The sequence below is a fragment of the Dermacentor andersoni genome, chromosome 4 (assembly GCF_023375885.2).
Source record: "Dermacentor andersoni chromosome 4, qqDerAnde1_hic_scaffold, whole genome shotgun sequence".
NCBI lineage: Eukaryota > Metazoa > Arthropoda > Arachnida > Ixodida > Ixodidae > Dermacentor > Dermacentor andersoni.
In genome coordinates, this window is record NC_092817.1 from 180,389,436 (window position 1) to 180,402,627 (window position 13,192).

The 13,192-nt window shown below is 47.8% G+C and overlaps 9 non-coding genes across 9 annotated transcripts; all 9 read left to right on the forward strand.

Annotated features, from left to right (window-relative positions):
* The first annotated feature begins 5,278 nt into the window (after positions 1–5,278).
* TRNAD-GUC (transfer RNA aspartic acid (anticodon GUC)) lies at positions 5,279–5,350 on the forward strand. Its single transcript has one exon. It is a non-coding gene; the product is annotated as a tRNA-Asp (tRNA).
* Positions 5,351–5,520: 170 nt separating this feature from the next.
* On the forward strand, positions 5,521–5,592 carry TRNAD-GUC (transfer RNA aspartic acid (anticodon GUC)). The gene has a single exon. It is a non-coding gene; the product is annotated as a tRNA-Asp (tRNA).
* A 170-nt stretch (positions 5,593–5,762) lies between these two features.
* On the forward strand, positions 5,763–5,834 carry TRNAD-GUC (transfer RNA aspartic acid (anticodon GUC)). The gene has a single exon. It is a non-coding gene; the product is annotated as a tRNA-Asp (tRNA).
* A 170-nt stretch (positions 5,835–6,004) lies between these two features.
* TRNAD-GUC (transfer RNA aspartic acid (anticodon GUC)) lies at positions 6,005–6,076 on the forward strand. The gene has a single exon. It is a non-coding gene; the product is annotated as a tRNA-Asp (tRNA).
* Positions 6,077–6,245: 169 nt separating this feature from the next.
* Positions 6,246–6,317, forward strand: TRNAD-GUC (transfer RNA aspartic acid (anticodon GUC)). Its single transcript has one exon. It is a non-coding gene; the product is annotated as a tRNA-Asp (tRNA).
* A 5,258-nt stretch (positions 6,318–11,575) lies between these two features.
* TRNAD-GUC (transfer RNA aspartic acid (anticodon GUC)) lies at positions 11,576–11,647 on the forward strand. The gene has a single exon. It is a non-coding gene; the product is annotated as a tRNA-Asp (tRNA).
* Positions 11,648–11,819: 172 nt separating this feature from the next.
* Positions 11,820–11,891, forward strand: TRNAD-GUC (transfer RNA aspartic acid (anticodon GUC)). The gene has a single exon. It is a non-coding gene; the product is annotated as a tRNA-Asp (tRNA).
* A 173-nt stretch (positions 11,892–12,064) lies between these two features.
* On the forward strand, positions 12,065–12,136 carry TRNAD-GUC (transfer RNA aspartic acid (anticodon GUC)). The gene has a single exon. It is a non-coding gene; the product is annotated as a tRNA-Asp (tRNA).
* Positions 12,137–12,304: 168 nt separating this feature from the next.
* Positions 12,305–12,376, forward strand: TRNAD-GUC (transfer RNA aspartic acid (anticodon GUC)). The gene has a single exon. It is a non-coding gene; the product is annotated as a tRNA-Asp (tRNA).
* Positions 12,377–13,192: the final 816 nt, after the last annotated feature.

Genomic DNA, 13,192 nt, shown 5'->3' on the forward strand with positions numbered 1-13,192 from the left:
CTTTTTTCCTTCTTGTTTGAAGGCGCACGCGGCGCCGCACTCGACACTCCGCCCCAGTAGCTGTCTCTATTTTTTTCCACTTGTGGCTAAGATTGCGCGAACGCTTTTGCCTATTTTTTTTCTTCCAATCGTGTATATACTGCTTTAGCTGGCACCTTTCATGTCTCCTCGTTAGTATACATTCCACTTCTGGCCACCACCGCGGACGGTCACGGAATGTTGTGCTCCGTAGGGGCGGTTCATGCGGCCCAGCCGGGCCGCGGTATCAGGCTTACGGAAACGTCTTCACAGGATTACCAGCTTGTTTTGCCGCATCTGCCATCAGGTATGACCGTGTGTAATACCGTGTTTTTGCACGGTGATTTAAAGGCCAGGCCCTATCGAGTCGAACATTTTCGCGATGCGCTTGACCGTCATAACTGTTGCCGGAGGTGGTGGCCCTCGGGGCCTACCAGATGAACCATGTCTGGGCTATAACATTCAAGGACGAAGTCGGAAAAAAGAAGCTGCTGTCAGCGAAGGCCTTTAGTGTCAAAGAACACCGCTGCGTCGCCATTGACCCTTGCAACCAGGATATTAGAATGAAGCTGTTCTGGCTGCTTCACACGACTCCCGACGAGGACGTCAGAGCAGCCTTGGCGCCGTTCGGAACCGTGACCGAAATTTCCAGGGAGCGGTGGCGAGTACCAGGGTGCGGTGACAAAGGTTCTCACACGCGTCTGGTATCGTTACAGCTGAAGGCTGGTATGACCATGGAAGACATCCCGCATCAGCTACGAGTATCAGAGGACCATGCGCTCGTGATTGTTCCAGGCAGAGCTCCGCTCTGCCTCCGATGCCGCGGCACCGGCCATATACGGCGCGAGTGCCGTGTGCCACGCTGTGGACTCTGTCGTCGTTTCGGCCACGACGAGACCCAGTGCGTGAAAAGCTACGCTAACGTGACCGGGTCTGGCCGGAGCGACGCGTTAGACGAGCACTTGATGGATCAAGCGGACGCGGAAGAGACTGCTGGAGCGGGCGGAGACCCACGAGGCACGGAAGAGAAGCCAGTGGTCATGGCAAGCGTCAAGTGCCAACCCAGAAAGGGCAGTAGCGAGGCAGTGGCCAAGAATGAAGTGCAAAGTGAACCGTCTGCAGAAAATTCTACGGTGCGTGAAAGTGAGGGGGACGCGGAGGCTGCCGAGGGCGTTCTGCGACAGGGCAACTCTGGCGCTGCCTTCATCGAAGAATCCGGCGAGAAAATGGACCAGGCCAGCGCCGTCTCAAAGAGACCTCGCGAAATACCCGATCAAGATGTCAGGCTTGAGCAAGATGACGGTGACAGCAGCGAAGGGCCACCCACGAAGGCTTCCTCTTTCCGGCGGTCTACACTCAAGCCCAAGCCGAACGTTCCGCTCGAGAGGAGGCCGACGCGAGAACATCCACCTGAGGGGCGCCAGACGCCGACCAATCCGCCAGGTGGTCGGCAGACGCCGACCGTCCCACCAGACGGGCGACAGACGCCGACTGTCCCACCAGATAAGCGGACAACGCCGACAGTTCCCCCGCGGTAGCGGGGTGCTGTTCGGTAGAAGGCTCCGTAAGGACTAGGTGCTGCGGAACCTTTAAGTGAATGATGAGTAGTGCATTTGGTAACGTCATGCCTTCGCCGTATGAGACGGAGCTTATGATGGTGTAGGGTTTTGTTTTTTGTAAGTTTGGCGGTCTTTGATCTCCGAAATGTATTGTAGTTTGTGCTTGCTCTTCTCTTTCAATGGCAAATAATCATGGAATAGCAATACGTATTGGCACGCTTAACGTACGAGGGCTAACGGCTAGACGGCGACAAGCACAATTAAGTCGCCTGATGCTGGAAAACGACATAGATATTCTTGCTGTTCAAGAACCTAAAATTGAAAGCGAAGAGCAAACGGACAAAATGGTTCAGGTTTTTAAATCCCGTTACAACACTTGTGTTTGTCATGGAGTAGGTAAGGCCGGTGGCTGTCTTTTATTTTTGCGTAATTCAATAGGTATTGTTGCGCAGAGTGTAATGTCGGCCCAAGATGGGCGATTGGTCCTATGTGATTTCTCTTTCAATAATATTGATTGGCGAGTTGTCTGTGTGTACGCTCCAAACAAAATTAGTGATAGGAAATTTTTTTTAACTTTGTTGAGTCACACCTGACGTGTGAAAGAAATGTTGTTCTTCTTGGTGACTTCAATTGTGTTTGCATGTCCGAAGATAGGGTGCCCAGTAAAATAATACGGGATAAAAGTGCGCATCAACTCTGCGCAATCGTGGCAGACTATGATTTAGTAGACGTTGGAAGTATATTAAGCGGTAACAGTGTTGTTTTTACTCATTTCCAAGGGCAGAGTCACGCTCGACTAGATCGTTTGTACGTATCAGCAAACCTTGCGCGAACGGTCAATAGCTACGCAGTAAAGCACGTGAGCTTCAGTGATCACAGCCTAGTAACGTGTACATTGGGCACGAAACATAGAGGGTCTCACTTTAACTGGGAACTGTGGAAAATGAACGAAACGATCTTAAGTGATGAATGGTTTGTCAAAACGGTAAAAGGAAAAATGGACGTAATGCAAATAGATGCTACAACAAATTGGGCTGAGCTGTGGGAGCAGTTTAAAATTGAAGTGAAAATGAGTGCGATCGAGAGGGCTTGTGTGATGCGTCATAAAGCTAAACAAAGAGAGAAAGAACTGCAAAGCATGCTCGATTATTTTCTAAACGCGGAGTGCACAATACCGGGATTGTTTTCGAAACAGATTAGAGAAATTAAACGCGAACTTGAAAGGGTGGACGCTCAAATTTACCAAGGAGCCGCGATAAGAGCACGATCCGAGAGGCTGTGGCTGGGAGAGGCGCCAACTAAGCGCGCGCTCAGTGACGAAAAGGGTTACGCATCCAAAAACATAATAAAAGAAATTTCTTTTAACAACACAATGTCAAAAGACCCAGAAGTAATTGAAAAAGCTTTCGTTGAACACTACCGAGCGTTGCTCGGTAGGCAGGTGCCCGTAACAGAAGAGTTTGTGAACACCTTTCTAACACTTCTGCCAAAATTACAAGAAGAAATAAAAGAGGGACTCGAGAGACCGATCTCTGCGAAAGAAATTACAGAAGCCATAGAAGACTTGGGTAAAGGAAAGGCGCCTGGACCAGACGGCCTAGGAGCAGCTTTCTATAAAACTTTCAAGGCCGAAATAAGCGAGATACTGCACTGTGTAATATCAGGAGCTCATGAAACTAAGCACTTCCCTCCATAATTCAGAAAAAGTCATGTTGTGCTTATACCGAAAACCACCGATACGGTAAAGCTGAAATCTGTCGCTGGATACAGGCCCATGAGTCTTACGAATTCGGATTATAAAATGTACATGAAGGTGCTCGGAAAAGGATGCAGTCAGTTATTAAATCCATAGTAGGCCCACACCAAACATGCGGTATTAGGAATAGAACAATATTGTCGAATATTCAAATCGCTAGGAGTATATTGGAATGCTGTGATGCGAACCTCGAATGTGTAGCAATGGTTCAGTTAGACCTAGAAAAAGCTTTTGACAGGGTTGGTCACAGCATACTTTTTGCCCTGCTAAAACACATTAACGTAGGCGAAGTGATTCAGGACGGAGTAGCCATGGCTTATGAGAACTGTTCCGCTTACCTTATAATCAATAAAAGACTAAGCGAAAATATACCAGTATTATCCAGTGTGCGCCAGGGGTGCCCTTTGTCGCCCTTACTTTTTGCGATTTTTCTTGAACCTTTCTGTTTGAAGGTACGAGAAAACGAAAACATTCGCGGCTACCGTCTTTTAACTCAGGAAGTAAAAATACTAGCTTACGCAGATGACATCGCACTTTTTTGCATTGACCAAGAGAGCATTCGGGAGGCAGTCAAGGATGCAAGAAAGTGTTGCAGTCTAACGGGGAGTGCCATAAGCTGGCCAAAAAGCTTAGGCTTCTGGCACGGTGAATGGGACAGCCGGCCTGCAGTGTTAGAAACAGTACCGTTCACAGATACGCCAACCAGTTATCTTGGGGTTCCTTTGGAATACTATCGCGATACCACGACGCAATGGACTGAACAAACTGAGCGGGCTAAAGCACAAACAACGAAGTGGGGAGGCAAGAATCTGTCAATATTCACGAGAGCCACTGTCTGCAATTTATTTCTTGTCGCTAAAGTGTTTTATATGTTGCAAGTTTTATGTATATCCCGAGTGTGTGTACAAAAGTTGCACAGGGTTTTTGCTACGTTCGTGTGGGGATCAGGATGGGAGCGCACGAGTCGTCTGAATCTGTTTCACGCTGTGCAGAAGCGAGGGTTGGGTTTGTCGCATTTATTTTTGAAACAAGTAGTGTCGCGTTTCATGTTCTTGCGCGACGAAAGCGATTGTTTTTTGCGGTGCGTTATCCAGACGCGATTAGGTGACGCACTGCCAGAATATGTTGTGACGTCGTATGGCATACGTCAAGTGGTTGTCCGAGGTTTTTTGTTTGAAGTGATAAGCTCTTTCCGTTTTCTAAAAGTACATTTTTCTTTGGAATACCTGAACACAGTCGCAAGAAAGCGATTATACCAAGATTTAGTTAATATCATGTGTCCAGTACCAATATACCGTGCAGTATATGCACTGGGGCGTGAGCAGAATGTCTTAAAAAGAGTTAAGAAAAGGCCTGTAAGAGCAACAACAAAAACTTTTTTTTTCATGCTACACACTGGCACGCTTCCTGTCAAGCCATGGCTGCAGGAGAAGGGGATCTTTGTACCCTGGAGTGTGAATTGCCAGATATGTCAGAAACCGGAGACAATGGAGCATATTTTTCTGGAGTGCAGGGACTCAGTCTTCCTTTGGGACATTTTACAAAGGACACTAAAAAAAGAATTTCCTTTAACACCTTTTGGAATCCGTTTTTTACCGTTTGAAGAGACAGAAGGCGTGCCATGTGATATGGTGATGTTACTCTGCATGCACAGCGTGTGGAAAACACGAATGGCGGTGCGTAATGAGGATGTTGACGCAAAACCGGCCAAAGAATATTTTGCTGAAAATGTATTGTACATTCGCGAAGCGTTCAAAGCGCTCAGCGAACCACCTGAGTGGTTAACAGCATTTGAACAGCTTGCAAACATTCAGCCTTTTTAAACCAAAATTAAACGACAAGGTACACCCGCACATTGAACTGTCTTTTTTGTTTTGTAATCGCAGCGGAGAATAGCTGTGAATCGTGTATTTGTTATAAAACAGGCAATAAAGGAAAAAAAAAATCCTCGTTAGTATAGTGGCCAGTATCCCCGCCTGTCACGCGGGAGACCGGGGTTCGATTCCCTGACGGGGAGTGTTTCTTTTTTCCTTCTTGTTTGAAGGCGCACGCGGCGCCGCACTCGACACTCCGCCCCAGTAGCTGTCTCTATTTTTTTCCACTTGTGGCTAAGATTGCGCGAACGCTTTTGCCTATTTTTTTTCTTGCAATCGTGTATATACTGCTTTAGCTGGCACCTTTCATGTCTCCTCGTTAGTATAGTGGCCAGTATCCCCGCCTGTCACGCGGGAGACCGGGGTTCGATTCCCCGACGGGGAGTGTTTCTTTTTTCCTTCGTGTTTGTAGGCGCACGCGGCGCCGCACTCGACACTCCGCCAAGTAGCTGTCTCTATTTTTTTCCACTTGTGGCTAAGATTGCGCGAACGCTTTTGCCTATTTTTTTTTCTTCCAATCGTGTATATACTGCTTTAGCTGGCACCTTTCATGTCTCCTCGTTAGTATAGTGGCCAGTATCCCCGCCTGTCACGCGGGAGACCGGGGTTCGATTCCCTGACGGGGAGTGTTTCTTTTTTCCTTCTTGTTTGTAGGCGCACGCGGCGCCGCACTCGACACTCCGCCCCAGTAGCTGTCTCTATTTTTTTCCACTTGTGGCTAAGATTGCGCGAACGCTTTTGCCTATTTTTTTTCTTCCAATCGTGTATATACTGCTTTAGCTGGCACCTTTCATGTCTCCTCGTTAGTATAGTGGCCAGTATCCCCGCCTGTCACGCGGGAGACCGGGGTTCGATTCCCCGACGGGGAGTGTTTCATTTTTCCTCCTTGTTTGAAGGCGCACGCGGCGCCGCACTCAACACTCCGCCCCAGTAGCTGTCTCTATTTTTTTCCACTTGTGGGTAAGATTGCGCGAACGCTTTTGCCTATTTCTTTTTTCAAATCGTGTATATACTGCTTTAGCTGGCACCTTTCATGTCTCCTCGTTAGTATAGTGGCCAGTATCCCCGCCTGTCACGCGGGAGACCGGGGTTCGATTCCCCGACGGGGAGTGTTTCTTTTTTCCTCGTTTGTAGGCGCAAGAAGCGCCGCACTTGACACTCCGCCCCAGTAGCTGTCTCTATTTTTTTCCACTTGTGGGTAAGATTGCGCGAACGCTTTTGCCTATTTTTGTCTTTTTCAAATAGTGTATATACTGCTTTAGCTGGCTCCTTTCATGTCTCCTCGTTAGTATACAGTCGAGACGCGTCTTGGCTACCGAAGTGGAAGGACGTGCTATCATGTGCTCCCTTGTAGGGGCGGTTTCAGCGGCCCGTGTGGGCCGTGGTATCAGGTGTACTGAAAAGCCGGCTGAAGACTACCAGGTTGTTCTGCCTCATCTGCCCACAGGTGCTTCTGTTTTAAACACCGTTTTTTTGCATGCCAATGTGAAAGCCACGCCATATCGAGTGGAGCATGTCCGAGATAGCCTTGCACGTGTTTCGTTGCTGCCGGAAGTGGTTGCCCTCGGGGCATACCAAATGAATCACCTGTGGGCAGTGACGTTTAAGGACGAGGAAGGCAAGAGGAAGATATTAGAAGCTGAAGCGTTCAACGTTAAAGACCACCGCTGCATGGTCGTCGACCCGCGCGACCGAGGTGTCCGACTGAAGCTATACTGGCTGCTTCATGGCGTACCGGACGAAGACGCGCGAGTGGCTTTGGCGCCGTTTGGAAAAGTGACGGAAATTAGCAGAGACAAGTGGAAGGTGAAGGGCTGCATTGAAAAAGGATCAACCACCCGCTCGGTGACGCTGAAATTAAATGTGGGCCTCACTGTGGACGACCTACCACACCAACTGCGTGTTGCTGAGGATATGGCGCTCGTCCTCGTTCCTGGCAGAGTGCCGCTCTGCCTCCGATGCCGTGGCATCGGACACATCCGGCGAGAGTGCCGCGTTCCACGATGTGGGGTCTGTCGTCGCTTCGGCCACGATGATTCCCAATGTGTGCGATCTTATGCCAGGGTTACAGGCCCACTCCAAAGGGACGTAGTGTCCGAACACATGATGGACGCCGCAGATGCCGAAGAAGCTAGCAGGGAGCACAACGACGTGGCGAAGACTCCTGCAAAGCCCCTTGAACCCTCCCCAGGAGCTGTCATGAAGCGAACCTGGGGGGTGAGCCCTTGGCTGCAGCCCCGGAAACGAAGCCAGAGACTGCAACATGCGACGCAGGCGTGAAGGCAGCAAGCGCGTCATCGTCACTGCTGCAAAAAGTCGGCCAGGAAGCAACGGACGTCGAGATGCTTATGACCGGAAGCATCACTGCAAGGCGTGCTCACGACGACACTGGCAATACAGGAATAACTACTGCGTCAGGCACCGGCGAACCTCCAACGAAGGCATCGACTACGCGGTGGTCTATGCTTAAACCGAAGCCGAACGTGCCGTCTGGCAGTAGGGTGGCCCCTAAAACGCGTCCGCCCTAGCGGAGGACCCGTTCCAATAGCCTTCAACGATGACCACAAGAACCCCACAGCTTCGATGTGAGTAGGACGCTTGGCCAAGCAACCCCATGAGATGGCGTCTAACTTTAAATCTAGTCTACGCGTTGCGACATTGAATGTGCGAGGAATGTGTTCGCGCAGGCGGCAGTGCCAGATTAGTCGCATGCTTTTAGAGAATGACGTTGACCTTCTGGCTGTACAAGATACAAAAATTGAGAGTGAGGAGCAAACAGAACAGATTGTTCAAGTTTTTCGATCTAGATACAGTGTATGTGTGTGCCATGCTGTTGGACGGTCAGGAGGCTGCGTCATTTTTATTCGCAATAGCATATCGGTTGTAGAAAAAGTGTCGACCTGCGAAAGTGGGAGACTTGTCGCATGTGATTTTATTTTTGCTGGACTACTGTGGCGCGCTGTGTGTATCTACGCACCGAACAAAATTCATGAACGCGAAATTATTTTTAAGTATGCTGAAGGATTTTTGAAAACAGAACGACATGTTGTGTTTCTTGGGGATTTCAACTGCGTCTGTACAGCTGAAGATAAAACGACGAGCCTCAAAGTACGCGATAGAAGCGCTGAGCTTTTGGACGCGATAGTAATTGAGAGAGAGCTTGAGGACATTGGTTATGCAATGACGCGGGATGGCCAAGCACCGTATACGCACTTTCAAGGTGATTCCCATGCGAGGCTTGATCGAATATACGTACCGGCGAAGTTTGTACCACTGTGTTCCTCTTATGAAACACAATATCTCAGTTTTAGCGATCATAGTTTCGTCTCGATTACGATTGGCGAAAAACGAAAGAGTGTCAAGTTTAATTGGTTCCTGTGGAAGTTCAATGAAAAACTGCTGCAAGATGAATTGTTTGTCACGAAAGCCAAGGAGTATCTTTCAAATGCCCTGCATACGGAAACCAACTGTTTCATATCAGTGTGGGAGCAGTTTAAATGCGACATTAAAATTGCTGCCATCGATAGAGCATGCGTATTGCGTCACAAGGAAAGGCAACAAGAGAAACAGTTACACAGTGAAATGGTGTACATGTTAGGGGTAGAACATGAAGTGCCTGGAGCGTTTAAAAAAGAAATACGAGAGGTGAAAGCGAAACTCGAGTTTATCGATGAAGGTAAGTACCGCGGCGCAATGATAAGGGCCCGCACTGAAAAGTTGTGGCTGGGCGAAACGCCCACTAAGCGTGTGCTAAGTGCAGAAAAGAAGCATGCTGCAAATAAGGAGATAAATGAAATTCGATATTACAACAAAATTACACGAGAAAGCGAAGAGATAAAACATGCATTTGTTGAATTTTAAACCGAACTTCTTGGAGGAAGAATTTATGACCCCGAGCACTTCAAAGCCCACTTTCTAACTCCTATGCCAAGATTAGAGGACACGGTTAGAGAATCACTGGAATCTGAAATTACCGTGGCCGAAATTGAAGCGGCAATCGATGGCTTGGGTAATGGCAAGTCACCTGTGCCAGATGGACTGGGTGCAGCCGTATACAAATTTTTTAAGGCAGAAATGGCAGTGGCTTTACACCGAGTGATCGCTGAATGCTATGAAAAAAGCAAGCGCCTCTCTCGTTCAGGACAGCGCACGTAGTAATGATCCCCAAAACTGACGATCCTGCAAAATTACTTTCAGTTGAGTCCTACTGTCCCATTAGTTTGAACAATACAGATTATAAGATACACATGAAAGTTTTAGCTAGAAGGCTCCAAAACGTTATTAAGTCCCTCGTTGACCCGCATCAAACCTGTGGCATTAAAGGTAGAACAATTTTTACAAACATATTCATAGCAAGAAGTATTCTGGAATGTGTTGACGCAATACATGACCGCGTAGCTATGATTCAGCTAGATTTATATAAAGCGTTCGACAAAGTTGTACATGAGGTTCTGTTTTTATTGCTGGAGCACGTAAATGTTGGATCTGTAATTACTGAAGGTGTTAAAATGGTGCATCATGATTGCACAGCCAAATTAGTGATCAACAAAGAATTAAGTATGTCAATTACTGTGCGGTCGAGTGTGAAACAAGGATGTGCATTGTCCCCTCTACTTTTTGCGATATAGTTGGAGCCGTTTTGTTTACGTTTGTTTGCAACACCATGTATTCGAGGCTTCACTTTTTTCAGCAGTGAAGTTAAGGTCTTAGCGTATGCGGACGACATAGCCGTGTTTTGCACTGATGCTAGAAGCGTGCAGGAAGTTGTCAGTGTTGCTAAGGCGTTCTGCGCAGCAACTGGTAGCGTGATCAGTTGGCCGAAATGCCTTGGATTTTGGCATGGCAACTGGCAGAGCACACCCGAGGTGTACTGTAATATGAATTGGACCGTCTCCCCCGGAAAGTACCTCGGTGTCCCCCTAAATAACTACCTCAATGCTGATGAATATTGGTCTGAGGAAAATAAACGCGTCAAAAATGCTACCGATAAATGGGGTGGCCATAACTTTTCAATGTTCGCAAGAGCTTCCGTTTGTAATATGTTCTTAATTGCAAAAGTGTTCTACGTGTTGCAAGTGATGGCCATGGCAAGAACTTCGGTTCAAAAAATCCACCGAGTGTTTGCGACCTTTATTTGGGGGATCGCAATGGGTGCGCACAAGCCGGTGCAATTTGTTTCACAAGGTGAAAAATGGTGGGCTAGGGCTCTCACACCTGTTTTTCAAGCAGCTGGTAAGCAGATTCTTCTTTGTGTGGGACCAAACTGATGTGTTTTTGAGAACTTTGATCCAAGCACGATTGCATGATTATCTATCTGACTTTGTCGTGTCATCTGTTTCTTTCGGAGCTGGACCGCTCAGTCCTTATTTGCGTGAAGTGGTTACTTCTGTACGCCTGCTCAAGGCAAGGTTCTCATATGAATACTTGTGTGATGTCACGAAAAAGCGTTTGTATTCTGATATTCTCGATGTATTTTTACCATTACCGGTTTACCGAGCTGCCTACAGGCTAGGTCCTGAGCGCGATGTGCTAAAGCGCGTTAAAAAAATGCCAGTGAGACCCTCTGCTAAAACGTTCGTTTTTCAATTACATACCGACACTCTCCCTGTAAAGCCATGGTTACAAAGCAAATGTCTTTTTGTACCTTGGTCGGTAAACTGCTTAATCTGTAATAAGCCAGAATCAATTGAGCATATTTTTATTGACTACCATGACGCCGTTTTTCTGTGGGGCGTCCTACAAAGAACACTTAAAAAAGAATTGCCGATAAGCCCTTTTGGAATCCGGTTTCTTCCACGTGCTGAAACAGGGGAAGCGCCGAGTGATATGCTAATGCTGCTTTGCATGCACAGCGTATGGAAGACGAGAATGGACATCAGGCATTGTCATATACAGGCTCACTCAGCAAGACACTATTTTGTTGACAGCATTATATACACACGCGACTTGTTCAGAGCACTATGTGAACCCCCGAAATGGCTTCGTGTACTAGACCGATTGGCTTCTGTGAAGCCCTTTTAAACACCTTACACTGGCCGAGCTGTGGCTGGTGTTTTTAGAATATGTACATGTCGTGTATTTGATCTTCTTGTTTGCGTTTGTGAAAAGGCAATAAAGAAAAAAAAATTCTCGTTAGTATAGTGGCCACTATCCCCGCCTGTCACGCGGGAGACCGGGGTTCGATTCCCCGACGGGGAGTGTTTCTTTTTTCCTTCTTGTTTGTAGGCGCACGCGGCGCCGCACTCGACACTCCGGCCCAGTAGCTGTCTCTATTTTTTTCTACTTCTGGGTAAGATTGCGCGAACGCTTTTGCCTATTTTTTTTTTTCAGATCGTGTATATACTGCTTTAGCTGGCACCTTTCATGTCTCCTCGTTAGTATAGTGGCCAGTATCCCCGCCTGTCACGCGGGAGACCGGGGTTCGATTCCCCGACGGGGAGTGTTTCTTTTTCTTTCTTGTTTGTAGGCGCACGCGGCGCCACACTCGACACTCCGCCCCAGTAGCTGTCTCTATTTTTTTCTACTTCTGGGTAAGATTGCGCGAACGCTTTTGCCTATCTTTTTTTTTTTTCAGATCGTGTATATACTGCTTTAGCTGGCACCTTTTATGTCTCCTCGTTAGTATAGTGGCCAGTATCCCCGCCTGTCACGCGGGAGACCGGGGTTCGATTCCCCGACGGGGAGTGTTTCTTTTTCCTTCTTGTTTGTAGGCGCACGCGGCGCCACACTCGACACTCCGCCCCAGTAGCTGTCTCTATTTTTTTCTACTTCTGGGTAAGATTGCGCGAACGCTTTTGCCTATCTTTTTTTTTTTTTCAGATCGTGTATATACTGCTTTAGCTGGCACCTTTTATGTCTCCTCGTTAGTATAGTGGCCAGTATCCCCGCCTGTCACGCGGGAGACCGGGGTTCGATTCCCCGACGGGGAGTGTTTCTTTTTCCTTCTTGTTTGTAGGCGCACGCGGCGCCGCACTCGACACTCCGCCCCAGTAGCTGTCTCTATTTTTTTCTACTTCTGGGTAAGATTGCGCGAACGCTTTTGCCTTTTTTTTTTTTCAGATCGTGTATATACTGCTTTAGCTGGCACCTTTCATGTCTCCTCGTTAGTATAGTGGCCAGTATCCCCGCCTGTCACGCGGGAGACCGGGGTTCGATTCCCCGACGGGGAGTGTTTCTTTTTTCCTTCTTGTTTGTAGGTGCACGCGGCGCCGCACTCGACACTCCGCCCCAGTAGCTGTCTCTATTTTTTTCCACTTCTGGGTAAGATTGCGCGAACGCTTTTGCCTATCTTTTTTTTTTTCAAATCGTGTATATACTGCTTTAGCTGGCACCTCGCATATCTCCTCGTTAGTATCGCACTCTGCCTCTGGACACGGAGGCGTTCGGACGCAAGATGTCGAGCTCTGCAAGAGCGGTTTCTGCGGCCGCGTCTGGCCGTGGTAACAGGTCTTCTGTCGCCCCACCGGGCTATCGGTATGTACTACTGACTTTTCCATCAGGCGAAACTATGAAGGAGGAATATAGCTTTCTTTCCTATGCAAAACGTATTGTAAGCACATATAAAGAACATGAAAAGACTGTAACGTTAATGATTGATGAGATTCACCTTCAATCATTTTTTTATTACAAGGCTGGCTTTGTTACTGGTGCTGCGGTAGATTCATCGACTGCAGCAAAAACTGCCCACGTATTTATGATGCAGAGCCTGCTTTCTTCAAACAAGGATGTTGTACACATTCTTCCTGTGGCACAAATCGATGCTAAGGCGCTGCACGACTTCCTTCGGAAGATTGTTCTGGATCTAGTGGCATCTGGTTTTAGAATAATCGCAGTGATCTGGGACCATAACTCCTTAAACAGAAAAGCCATCTCCTATTTCGCTTTGTTTACCAGCATCCTGCTGACCCATCACGACCCCTGTTTTTCGTGGTGAACCCAGTTCACATACTAAAGTGTATAAGAAATAACTGGCTGAATCAAAGAAA